This window comes from Thalassophryne amazonica, chromosome 15 (genome assembly GCF_902500255.1).
Source record: "Thalassophryne amazonica chromosome 15, fThaAma1.1, whole genome shotgun sequence".
NCBI lineage: Eukaryota > Metazoa > Chordata > Actinopteri > Batrachoidiformes > Batrachoididae > Thalassophryne > Thalassophryne amazonica.
In genome coordinates, this window is record NC_047117.1 from 65,325,178 (window position 1) to 65,339,006 (window position 13,829).

The 13,829-nt window shown below is 40.5% G+C and overlaps 1 long non-coding RNA gene across 1 annotated transcript; it reads left to right on the forward strand.

The window, feature by feature from the left end:
• Nucleotides 1–1,544: 1,544 nt before the first annotated feature.
• LOC117526958 lies at nucleotides 1,545–7,315 on the forward strand. Its single transcript, XR_004565395.1, has 3 exons — nucleotides 1,545–1,777; nucleotides 4,280–4,402; nucleotides 6,810–7,315. It is a non-coding gene; the product is annotated as an uncharacterized LOC117526958 (long non-coding RNA).
• Nucleotides 7,316–13,829: the final 6,514 nt, after the last annotated feature.

A 13,829-nucleotide genomic window follows, 5' to 3' on the forward strand; every position in this document is an offset into this window, starting at 1 on the left:
GTCAGTTTAAAAGTTAACACCTTTCAGAATGCAATTATTGAAAATGATAAATCCATTTTTGGCAACATGCTTTGAGTTAAAAGTGTTTTGTAAGTAATTTTCAAAATGACTCATTTACTGTTTTGTTTCAAAAACTGAAATGTTTAGTGAGGCATTTGGTTCTTTTAATTGTAAGCATGAATCACTGTCTGAAATAATTGTTTCTTAGTTGTAGCTTTTAAATAGAATAAAATGAAGTTTCAAATATTACAAAAGTATGATTCTCCACAGTTACCACTGTAATTGTTTTCCTACAATGAATCCCTTCTAAATCGTTTATCTGTTTTGAAAGATGACCATTTTGTGCATATTAAATGATAAAAGTGACAATGACTGTTTCAAGCATTTGATAATATAATTTTCTAAAGCTATGTTTAATTTCCTGTTATGTATGTTCTTTTGACACAATGAATCATTTTCTGGAGAAATTATTTGGGTTTCTGTTTTCATTGATGTTTTTCAATGTAGCACAGAAATGAACTCAATGGCTGATGCAATTAGTTTGTTTTTAATGTTTGTCACAGTGACCTCAAAAACCAAAGCAACTGTTTCAGTATGTCTAGCATTTTAAAAAAGGTATTCTTGAAGCAATTCAACATATAGGTATTAAAATTGAAAATAATGAAATTGAATGTTTATATTCTTATATGTTAATACTGAAGTGGTTTCAGCCAGTGAATCACATTCTGAAATAATTATTCCAATTACTGTTTTGACACTTGAAAACTGAATCATTTTTAACACCCATTTGTTTAATTTAGTTTCAAACAATGAAATCATGGACTCTATTGAAACACTGAAGGGCATATGATTTTTTTTTTCCATTTACCATTTTGAATCTGTTTGAAAACAGTAATATTGTAAAGCAATCTGGTTCATGTTTTAAAACAAAACAATGAGTCACTGAATGAAGTGACTCATTGTTCATCGTGTTTCAAACATGGTTGAAATAGCAATTCACTGTCTGAAGCAGTTGGTTTATTCAGTTTCTTGTATTTCCAAAAACTGAACCATATTTTGAAGCAATTTATTGTTTGAAACATCATTTTAATCGCCTTCATTTTTTCATGCTGTTTGAAAGGAATTGCATTCTGAAATTATTGTTACATTTACTGTTTTGAAAACTGAATAATTTTGTGAAATTTTCTTTTAGTTTCAAACAATGAATCCCTGACTAAAGCATTTGGTTTAGTGTTTCACACATTCTGAAACACTGTTTTTGTTGTTTTGTGTTTTTGTTTTTTGAAGCAACTGTTGATTCAAAGTTTCAGAAAGCCTCCTTTATACCATCAATAAATGTGCGGCATAATTGAGGAGGGGTTTCAACCCTCAAATCTACCCACTATGACTCTCACGCAGGACCAATCAAAGATACATCACGGACCCTTGAAGGTACCCAAACCTCAGCTTGGGCATCACTGCACTACGTATGCATACTCCTCAGAGCTGAGAAGGAGGCTCAAACAAGGGAGAGAAGAGGAGCAGAGGAGGAGGAGAGGCTGCAGCTGAGTTGCTCGGGATGCTGCTGCGCTGGCTGCTGCAGAGGCTCCATCCCTCCACCGAGGAGGGGAGGAAGAGAGAGAGAGAGAGAGAGGGAGAGAAAACAAGGAGTGGTTCTGATGTGAGAAGCGCACAAGAGAGAAAGGAATAGTAGGGAGGGGGCGTTTTCCCGCACAGCCTCACACACACACGGTGTGTGACACATGGAGCGGCTGACGTAAAGGTGGACATAGAGCAGGTGAGTTGAAGCGTTTTTTCATTAAACATCACGCATTTTGCGCACAGTTCGGAGCGGCGGCGCCACTCCGCGCTGATGTTTCAAAGATATTTCCGAAGACTTGTAGATCGGAAAAGCTCCGCGTGGCCGATCGTCGGCGCGCGCACGCGGGCGCTTTTGTCTCTCACGTTTTTGTTTTGTTTTTTTTTGTTTTTTTTTACCTGATGAGAAATCACACCTGCGCGCGAGCTTGCGTCCGCGTGCCTTCCCGCGTTCTCCGCAGCCTCTTAAAGACAAAGATGCTTCAAACTGAAACCGTGCGCGTCACCACAAAGGGTTAAAGGCTCCATCCCCGCTGAACTGGGTTCTTGTCAGTGGGAGCGGATGCGGGCCTATTTACAAACAAAGAAAGCTTCATATCCACGCCTGTCACGTAGAGGACAGGTGCTGGCTGGGTTCTGGAGCTATCTGGGCTAGTAGGCCAACTGGATCACTGAGGGCAAGATTAAGAAAAGGCAAGAATCTTTGTTGAGTGAAAGTTTGCCCAAAAGGCAGAGATGGTATTTTGTGCACTCCATGTGGAACCTCCTGTCATTAGTGGGTCATTTTTATTATGATGATTATTATTTGGCCTTTGTATGGTGACTATTAGACTCCAGGCTGGAGCTAGAATGACTGGAAAGATTAGCAGTTGCAGGCATAAGCATAAACATCCTCATAACAGCGCCTTTAGTTCCAAACAATTAAGCAGTAATGTGCAGGCAGCAGCCCAGCGTCCGCTCACTCTTTCACTCATGGCATTTGGTGATTTTGTGTTCTCGCTGAAGTAGTAGGTACATTAAAGAATTGATAAGTCTGTTGTATCAGACGCAGACCGCTTTGCTCTCATTAGGCCCTCCAGCTGGAGCCAGCTCTCTTTCAATCAGGGCAATTCAGGAAATGGATGTTCCTCTGACTCCAAACCAGATGCCTTTTGCGGCGAATCAGTTTTTCTATTGACTATATGGAGATATTGTAGGAAATGAAGCTTTAATGATGAATATGGGGACTGCGGATGAGGCGAACAAAAGGGTTTGTACATTCAAGGCTAATGCAGCAGGCACAGCCACTAGCTGCAAAAGCGGCTCTATAGGGTGGGGCTTGATCGGGCTGGAGACCCCCCCCCCAGCAATTTCTGTAGCTTCACCAGAAAATTGACATTTTCTGCTTCACTTTCTTACCACTGCCACCTGTATTCTCTGACTGATCTGGTCTTAGCGCGCCCCCAGTTTCCATGGCACCCATGAAATATTGTTTATGTGTTCTGCAGCGTTTCACTATTGGACCCAGACCTTATTGAAATTGTGCTACTGTGAAAGACTTCTGGAAGTGCACAAAGCTGTATTGTGGATCAATATGTATTGTTCAAATTTCACATCTTTTATGCATTTCAGAGAAATTGAATCCCAACTCTTTAATACTTAATTGCATTTTGTTCATCTTATATCAGCACAAGTTGGGAAAGGATGGGAAAATTCATGCCAGTTTTCACACTGAGCATGGAATCACACTGAGATATCAAGAGTTGGGGACAGAGTGGGCGCCAAGTTGACCAGGACTTAAATCATGTCATCATCATGAGACGAGCGTAGGCAGGGTCAAGGTGGGTGGGAGTTCATGGAACTCCAGGAAAAAAAAAATCCCAATTAATTTGTCTGCTCATGAGCTTGTCACAGAATGCGACCACCAACAAGAGCTGTTTGGATTAAATCAGCCGAGGGTATACCGAGTTATGAATCAGCCTGTTGTGGCCCGATGAGGTGCCAAATTCCACCACGTGTGAGAGAAACCATTTCAGACATAGTCATTTGCAAGGTTGCTATAGAGCTGAGACATCAACTTAGAGCCTCATTCCAAAGCTAGAATCGAGCAGTACCCTTCCAGAAATGGCGGTAAGTTTCATGTGCACAAAATCTTCACAGTTTGTTCCTCTTCCACTATTAGCAGAATATCTGCACTGTATTAGGATCAACTGAGCATGTTCATGCCGCTCACATAATACTAGATGTATTGTTTTAATTGCTTTGGTATGCTGGTATGAATAAAAACAGATCCAGTAAGTAGTCGAAACTGGTGAAACTGAGAAAAAGGCAGGATGAATAGCTCCACCAAAAGGAAAACAGCATCGAAGCTGTCTTGTTATTAGTGGTGCAGTTTTTCTATTGTTCTGCCAGAAAATTTTCCAAATTAGCATTCTGTCCTGCCTGAACGATAATATTTTTTAAGCAATTGCTATTCTTCATTCAAAGATCCTCCAACTTACTTTAAAATCCATACTTATATTTTAATAATCATGCCCCCACCTAACCCCACTATGAAAATCCTCTGGAGCCGCCGCTGATTAGCTGTTGTAGCTTGTAGCTCTCAAAGCCCATCTGACATTCCGCTGACATGAATCGCAGAAACACCGGCCTCGCGTAAGAGGGCAGCAGCAGGGTGTATTTTTACACCAGATCTCTGACACCTACGTACATCTCTTCACAGCTCTCGGTGAGAACAGAAGACACGTCCACTTGAGTTGCCATCATCAGTGAGCCAGACATGGACAGCTGGGATGGAGGAAGAGGCAAAGAGGCATGATGGGGAGAGAGGACAAGAGGAGTATAGGTAATGAGGCAGACGAGTGTCAAGATCTTCAAGACCTGACGGCTCAACTAGTTCTGGCACTTCCTTGCAATGACAAGCCGGATAGGAAGTAGACTGAGTGAGGTCAGAAGTATGTCATCCGCAAATGGGATAATGTCAGATTTTATGGTGCGGCGCTTTGAAAGGCATACGGAGAATGAGGCATGGTTTATTCACACATCTGACCTGAGGATGACAAAGTATCGAAGAGAGGGGGAAAAGGAGCGGTGGAGGTGCAGAGCAGGGAAGGTGACAGAGGGATCACTGTAATGAAACAGAAATGTTAAGAAAGAAAAGAACACCACCCAGAAACATTTCATACAGTCATGACAGAAACAAGGCTTTTTGATACTTTGAACCAAATAAATAAAATAGCTTCAACAAATGATTCACTAGTTTAAAAAAATTCTCAAGAACAATACGAAGCAATTCCTTCAGAATGATGCAGTTTTCAAATGCTGTCAAGAATAAGTGAATCAGTTACATCAAAAAATATTTCAGTGTTTCAAAATGTTCAAAACGCAAAAGAAGCAACTGCTTGAAACACTATGATGGCGATGTCAACTGGACAGTTTCGATTACTTGGTACAGATTTTTTTTTTTTTACACATTCACTGTAATGTTCACTGAAATGTTAAAAAAGACTGTAAAACAACTGAATGAGAAAAATGATTGTTTGAAAATGCTTTAAAATTAAAATGAATCATCTTATTTTGGAAATTATTGTCCTTGCTGAAACAATTATGACCCAAATGTGCTCAAAACATTCATTTTAAAATGCTTTAAAAAGTTTCAGAAATAATTCACTGTTTTGAAAAGCACAAACAGTGAGAGAAGCAACTGAAATGGAAACTTTAGAAAATGTTCAAAACATGAAATGAAGCAAATGCTTCAGAATATGATTCACTGTTTCTTAATAGAGGAGAAACATGACAGATGTTTGGATTTCTGTTTTCAGAAATTGATCCATTTTGAAAAATTAAAAAAAAGTTAATGATGGATTCAGAAAATTAAACGCTTGGTCAAAAGGCTTCAGAAATTAAATAAAACAAACAATTGCTTCAGAAAATAATTCACTAATTTTACAATGACCAGTTGTTTCAGGAAAAAAAAAAGATTTGCTGATTTGAAATACTCCAAAAGCTAAATCAAACAATTGCTTCAGAAACGTATTCTCTGTTCTGAAATTGTTGGCACATGAATTCAAAGTTAGCGCCAAAAGTGATTCAGTGCTTTGAAATGTTCAAAATACAAAAACAAATAAGTGTTTCATAACAGAATCAAACAGATTTGCTGTTTCAAAGTGGCCTGAACACTACAATGGCTGCATTTAGTCGATCGTGAGGATTCCTTTGTTCAGAAAATGATTCACATTTTCAAAATGCAAAACACTAAATTGAGAAATTATGGCACAAAATGATTCCATTCCAAAGTGCTTGAAATAATAAATAGACCAATTAATCCAGGAAATGAAGCATTTGGCCCAGTAATTCATGATTCAAGTTACAATCAAGTGAAATAACTAAACTGTATACTTGTGGCACCTAAAATAGCAAATGATTAATTTCCTAACACAATTGATCCAATAAAGGTTTCACAAACTTCAGCATGTGTAGTAGACAGTGCCCCCCAACACACACACACACACACACACACGCCATGAATGAAATAATTTCCAGATGTTTGGACAATTGTCACATTTGTAAACCAAGTTATGTGGAACTGTCCATGGTGCTGATTCATTTATATCCACTTTCTACATTGTCATTACCCCCCCCACACACACACACGCACGCACACCCTCTCCTCTTCAGCTATTGACTGACAGCTACTATGTCTCTAATTGCCAAGTGTAAATCAGGAAGAGTCGGAACTATTCTCCACGGGACGGCCGAAGGAAATAAAGGGAGCGTGGTTGGGAGGAGAGGGAGGGGGGCAATCTAGGTGCCATACAAGGGATTCTTCTATCAGGGAGTGCATGAGGAAAGGAGATGAGAACAAACAAAGGTAGGGAGAAGCAGACGGAGGGGAAATAGAAGGGAAAATGGAATGAAGCGAAGGGGGAGGTGAGGCTGAACATCTGCTTGGTAATCTGTCTCTCCCTACAGTGCAGCCTAACGCACACTGACACCTATTTGATAATTGGCGAGCCTGCCCGGTCCCTCGGCACTGCATGGGCTAAATGGTTGCTTGATACCGAGCAGAGTAAAATTACTATCTGTTGGCAAGTGTCACGTGTTTCAGGGTGCAGCTCAGGTGAGAATTCACACAGCAGGCGTTCTGTGTTCCTTCATCAGCTTATTATTATTGATTTACAGTGTGTTCCAATGTGACTCCAGTAAGCAAGGGGGAAAAATACTGCATGTTCTGTTCTGTTTTCTTATCCTAGGTGCTGTCCTTAAGGGGTTCACCTCCAGGAACCTCCTTGAAATCTTATTCAGACTGCAGGAGATAAAAGGATGTACACAAAAAAGGAGAATAATCCAGACCTGAGAGGAACGGAGGGGGGCCCTTTGCTCCGGTCTCGACCACGGGTATTCTTGGGTTGATAATACAGATGTGGATGTTATTGCTTGAGAATACGCGTAGTCGAGTGGAAGCTTAATCAACAGGAACCAAAAGCTATTCAGTTGCCAACAATGACAGAGACGAGACAGACACACAGGGAGGTGACAGACATGGGGTGATTTTTAATTCAGCACCCAGAGGTGACTTAGTAAAGGGTGTGTGTGGGGTTTTTTGTCCTCCACTTTTAAATTTAATGCTATCAGGTCTAGCCAGCTGTCTAAATCAGCTCCAGCCACTGAAAAGGTTTTATCGGTGCAGGTTTATTAATCATGTCACTCAGTAGTCAGGTTCACCTCCCGGCGGTGACGCCACCAAGTTAAAGTTCAAGAAGCTTAATGCAAAATGCTTCAAACTGGGGAGATAATTCCTGTCCATCTTGATTACATGCCCTCATCCACAACCTTATCGGCTGATAAGCGCCGTAACTATGGTGGCTGAGAGAGGCCACAACACTTGCAAATAAACACTAGCAAACACCCAGAATTAAACCACCTGGATCAATTCAGCAGGTAGTTGTATCAAAAAAAATCTTGCAAATTAAGAAAAGGCTTGCAAACAGAGATCACAAATATAACCTACAGCACATGCAACAATTTAATATGAGAATACATCTGCTGCAACTTGCACAACACACACAAAGCACAGATGCTTTACAAGTAGCCACAACACAAAAGAAATACAAGCAACATAAAAAGAGGTTTATGCCCGGAGGACTGTAGTAGTTTCCCAACCGGTGGAGATTTGTGTGTTGTAGCCTCAGAAAGTAAAAAGATGGTTCTGATATGGATAATCACTGCATTGTACTACTGGGTTAGTCACACTGCAATACATTGTTAATACTGTATGCTCATAGTGTTGGAGCACCATTGCTCAGAAATGTCTCATACATGTAGCCATGTTCTTATCTCAACCTGGTCAGCAGGGCTGAGGAAGCTGTATTTACTTTATTGATGATTTTACTCTTGATAGCTATATTTTGGCATTTTATTTGTGACATATTGAACAGCAGAAGTTAATTAAAGTTCTTCGGGGGAAAAACCTTTTTGTGTTGCTCGGACCTCTGTTGTGTCGTAGATATTTGCACTGCAACGGGGTTACAAGTGCTGTAGGTTATGTTTGTCTTCTCTGGGTTTGAAAGTGCACTGTCAATTTGGAAGATATTATTTGATGAAAGTACCTATTGCAGAACTGATGCAGGTTTATATATATTTCTGTATTGTGTTTTCTGTATTTGCTTGTTTTCATTTGGAAGCGTTATGGCCCTGCTCGCCCAAAATACCTTTTTCCCTTACTTTGTGGTGATACATCAACTGAAAAGAAAGAATAATTAAAAAAAAATGTGTTCAGTGGAATGACATGCATATTTGCAGAACTACTTCACCCCTATTTTTTTATCACTCTAAAACAACAACAAAAATGAGTTTAGGGACCATACACATTAGGACAATTAAAGGTCTGCACCAATATGAAGTGTTCACATATTCTATGTGTAGACTGTATATATAACGGAGAAACTCATAGGTTTTCTGTACAGTGGGTTTGAAGTAAGCGGCAACACTCAAAGTCACATTCTGACCCCCAACCACGAAGTGCAGTTCCTTCGACTTGATTCTGGCACCAAAACAGAGCACATTCCCATAGATAGGCATTTTAAAATGTCGAGCTTTAGAGCAGAAATAAACATGTTTACAGCTTTGTACAAAAATGCTTTTGGTCTCTATAGGTAGTTTCCTCCTCCATGACAACTGTACAGGGGCTGAATTTATTTCTATCTTCTTAGGGCCTTGACAAACACCTTCAAAATTTGCCAGCATATGCTGACCGTATTAAAAATGCTGGCATACGCAGGCGTACTTCAAATGAACTATGCAGCTGTCACACCTTGACAATTTAGTTAGCGTATGCTGACAGTCCCGTTTCCACCGAGCGGTCTGGGTCGGTACTGCACGGTATGATAGTTGTTAGAAGAGTTAAGTCTGGCTTGGTTTTCATTTTCACCGCTGGAAGAATCCTGTTGTTTGGCAGGTGGAACACTGAAATATTGATGAGTACGTCATTGAGTGCTCGTATGCTGTTGCGCGGCCTCCACTCAAAGGTAAAATCAAGTAATTTGACAATATATTATTTAATTTTTGTCTTGGTGGATCATGGGATTTATTTTCATCGCGTGCAAAATGTTGAAGAACTGACTGACGCCCGTGTTAAACACTGATGTGAATGAATGAGGCGCTGTGACTCTTTCAACTTTTAAAATAAGTTAACTGTCTTGTGGCACAAAGCGCCGGCATTCTTTGGTTAAGGCTGAGAAATGCACTGGGAGCAGACAAATCAAAGAGGGACTTCTTTAAAAATGCTACGTTTCTTTAGCCAGAACAAGAAATTAAAGTATTTTCAGACATCGTTTTCCAAAATCATGACGCTTTATGTGGATAAGTTTCCTGTCAGGCTGTGATGATGAATGTGACTGAAACAACACAACAGGTAAGATAAGACTTTATTCACTCTGCGTGTCAATGGTTTTAATATTTGAAACAGTCTGTTTGCATAAGGACTGCAGCTTTCAGTTGTTCAGCCAATCAATGGACATATTTTGACTTATGAGTAACTTACAAGAAAGGTCTGTCAGCAATCGCAACTTATGTCCCGCATATGTGGGATGTATGAGACATACGCTGGCATACTTCGAAAATACTATACGTGCCCAAATATTTTGATGTACTCCCTGTATTAAGACGTGCTCTTAACTTATAAAAACACGTACCCGTAACTTATTAGATGTACCCACATATGTCAGCGTTTTTAATACGGTCGGCATACGCTGGCTAAATCATCGAGGTGTTGCAGGGGTGTTAGTTTAAGAAATTTTAATGTGTGCATGGTTGTTTTGAGTGACAGGGGATGTGTCCATCGACTCCTCCCCTCATAGTGTCTTTCTGGAATGGAGCTACTCGCTTTTGTGTCTTTTTGAAGTACTTTACTACAAACATCTGTAATAATATGGCTTGTTTAGTGCAACATCCTAACGGATCAACTAAGATGTCCCTGTTGCAATACTGACACCATCTATTTAATATTGTATGCTAACGATGTTAGCACTTTTAGCAGCTGTCAGTAGGTACATTTAATGCATGATTACTGAGGAAATACACAGCGGATAACTTTTTCTGTCCACACCCAAGTAAAACATTATGAGAACCACCACACAGTCCCCAAAAATAGGAATTAATAAGCACCCAACCCCAGGTGAGCAGGAGGGGGGCGTGTTCAGGCTTTTTCTGTCACACACGGAGCCACCTACGCTCCACCCCTTTATGTATGAATGAGTTCACCATGAATCAGTGCGTGTGGGCCTCTCAATATGGCAATGACCAGAAAAGGGTGTCTTTTGCTTTTCCGGGTTTCTATAGAAAACCACGTCCCGCTCCATGGGCAGTCCTTAAAGCGACAGCAACAGTCCATAATCTGTCATCAGCCGTTAAAATTTTCACAGAAAACCAGCTGAATTTCTCGAATGGTGTCCACTTCGATGTGCCTCACAGTTTTTGAAAAAATTTTGATCAAGCAAAGCGCCAGTCTCTCAGGAAGTTCTCAGACAAAGAGATTCCAACGGGAGGGGTGGACCACTCCTCACTCAAAGCCAGCCCACAGGCGAATCACGTAACCGACAGGCGTGAAAAAACTCACGCATGCGCACGAGGGTTCAAGCTTGTCTGATGTAATCACACGTGATTCAAATCCATATAGTTTTTGAAAAAAATAAAAAGGTCCGATACTTTTCTAACAGACCTCGTACAGTCCCCTGGCGAATGCTGTGTGAGTGCCACAAATGAGGCACCTGACTTCCCCCAGAATGTCCCAAGAGGGAGCCGCTTGCAAACTAAATGGCGTACGAATGTCCTGAGTTGGAGAAATTAACAGCAAATGAGTTAGAGTTGGACATGCAAAATGAAGACCAACAAGATGAAAACACAGCTCTTAACGGTCAAGAACAGATTGAAAACTTTGTTACAAACCAGAAAACTAAAAACACGATTACAAAAACCAAGTCGGACATGAACATAGTCCATAAATATCTATTAAATTTTGTCGACGCACCTAAGAAAACAGCCATTAATAAACTATTTATTAACTGAGCTTGCTTGGTCTGTACAGGAAAATATCAGACAGAGGTCTATCAGCCAAGAAGAACAGTTGACTCCATCGCCACCATTGAAAGACATGATGTACTGGCTGCTTGCTCGCGTTTCTACAAGCAGCAAAAAAAAAAAAAAAAAGTGTTTAATATACATATACGTATAACAACTGAAGATCATCTGAGTGGTTATTGTAACAGATTTAATGCAGTGAAACACCTGCACTCAAATTCACAACAAGGAACAAACATCACAGTATCCAACAGCTCTTTATCAATTTGTAAGACCAAGTAATACACACCAGTTGTTATGTGACACTCATTATTTGTCATTGAGTGATGTCACTTCTGTGCTCCCCAGCATCTCTAGCTGAAGTCAGCGGCATCAGCAAGTCGCCTGGACGGTCAGCTGCTGGCTCCTGCTGCCCTCCGATTCGTGCTCCAAGAAGACACACCCCTCTGATTTCAAGTAAAATATCAACAAATAATTAAATGACACAGATCAATTTCACTGTCATTTAAATGAATGTTTTCCATTTTTGCAATGGAAAGAATATTTTCATTCTTTGAAAGTTGGAATGTACCATTCAACGAGGCATCACGACCTCTACAATATGATACATATCACTATACACCAATCACAATTCGTTACATATCACCATACATACTGGCATCACTGTTTACACCAAGTACAGTATGTAGAATCCAATCCAATCCAATCCACTTTATTTATACAGCCAAACACAAAAGTTTATCAAAGTGCTGCACAGTGATTTACACACAAAAACAGACGTGACACAAAGACAAACAAAAAAGAGATCACACAAGAACAGAGGTCACACAAGTCTCAACTCTCTCTCAGACCGTGAAAGCGGGGCCTCACGATCCTTCTGACTTTTGGGTTTTAAGCAGGGGGTGTCAGAAAAGTTACCACAGGGATAACTGTCTTGTGGCGACCAAGCGTTCATAGCGATGTCGCTTTTTGATCCTTCGATGTCGACTCTTCCTATCATTGTGAAGCAGAATTCGCCAAGTGTTGGATTGTAAGTAAGAAAGTAATCTGTGGTGAATGTTTTAACCTTAAAGAAGCAAATTATTCTAAAGTATAAATTACAATCCTTGATTTATCTGTTTCATATTTGTATATTTAGAAATCATTTATGATTCTTCTGCAAGAGCTTGTTATTTCTCCTGTACCGCAGCTGACTCGTCAAGGTATCAGAATACTGATTTTTCAAAAACGTATGATTTAATAAAGACTTAACGATACAATTATCACAATTCAAGATGCATCGTTAGCCTACACCCCAAAGTCTGAGCTCAGGTGTGCACAGAGCAGCATGGTGGCACTTCATACAAACTTATTCAAATACTAAATATTTGATATCCACATTGAACATATTTTAATGTTATGCATTGTTTAGGATGCAAGCAGACTTTTGAATTACTGCTAACAAAAATTCCAGTATCAGGATCGGACCAAAAAGTCAATAAGGTATACTGCACAACCCCAACAACAACTGCTGCTGTTACTATCGCAAACAAATGAAAACACTTTTCTGTTGCTATGAAGAAAAAATGCGTGTTACTCACTTGGATAATCGCACAGTATATTCTGTGGCTAACGATTTTCTGCTGCTCCCCTGCAACAATACAACAGTAATGCAAATTAATGAATGCAGCTCCACAGAGACTGGCCTCTTCATGTACTAATCTTTGTATCTTACAGTCATAACACACTCAATTTTAGTTACGTGCACACATATTATATGCATTAAACAATAATAATAAAGGAAAAAGTATTTAAAAGACAATGTGGAAAATAGATGTTGGTTTATCAGCTAATTATGTTTGTGATTTCATGTGAAACATCCTCAGAGTCCCACAATTCTATGTGTATGTGGAAATGTCTAACTTCTTCCCAGTGAATACTAGCATTTGTTTGATATGTGCTCTGGCCCCTGCAGTGTTCTAAGCTTCCATGGACTGAGTGTTGGTTGGGAAAACCAGTGGTTTAGGTGCATTTGTCATAGAGGAAAGGTTTGCTGACACAGACCCCACAGGCAATGCTGTGAACTTTGCTGGATCAATGGATGCCCTATGTACTGAAGTGCATGTGACGCATGTGATCACAACATTACAGACATCTGATCACCAATGTGCACATCCACAGCCATTATTGGTAATAGCCACCAGTCCCCAGTGCAGTAAACCCATGAACAGGGGATCCTGTATGACACATCAGTCTATACCCTCCCCCCTCACACGCGCCTCTCTCACTCTCCCTTACCCACCAGGAACTCAGCTGTCTGGCAGCTGTCCAGAAGGGGTCACACACACGCAGCAAAGCGATCAGCTGTTTATGAGCACAAATGCAGCTGAGCGAACATTTCATCCATCCTCACGCATGCGCAGCGGTTCATTCAGATGAGGGAACCTCGCGTAAGACCCGTGGCGCAGACAAGTGATTGGACCTTTCGAGTGCACCTCAACTTTGGCAAAATGTAGGTTGAATGTCCATTTGTGCGGCATTCAGCCAGGGGCACAATCGAGACATTAGGCCAGGATTCGAAGTGCCTGAACATTTTGCACAGTCCCATCAAAAGCTCTCCAAATGCCTTGAATTGCATTTTCCTGCCAGATTGCGGTTCAACTGCAACTCGACCGCCATTCGATATGTGCACACCACGAGTGTAGCTCTGGCTGCAC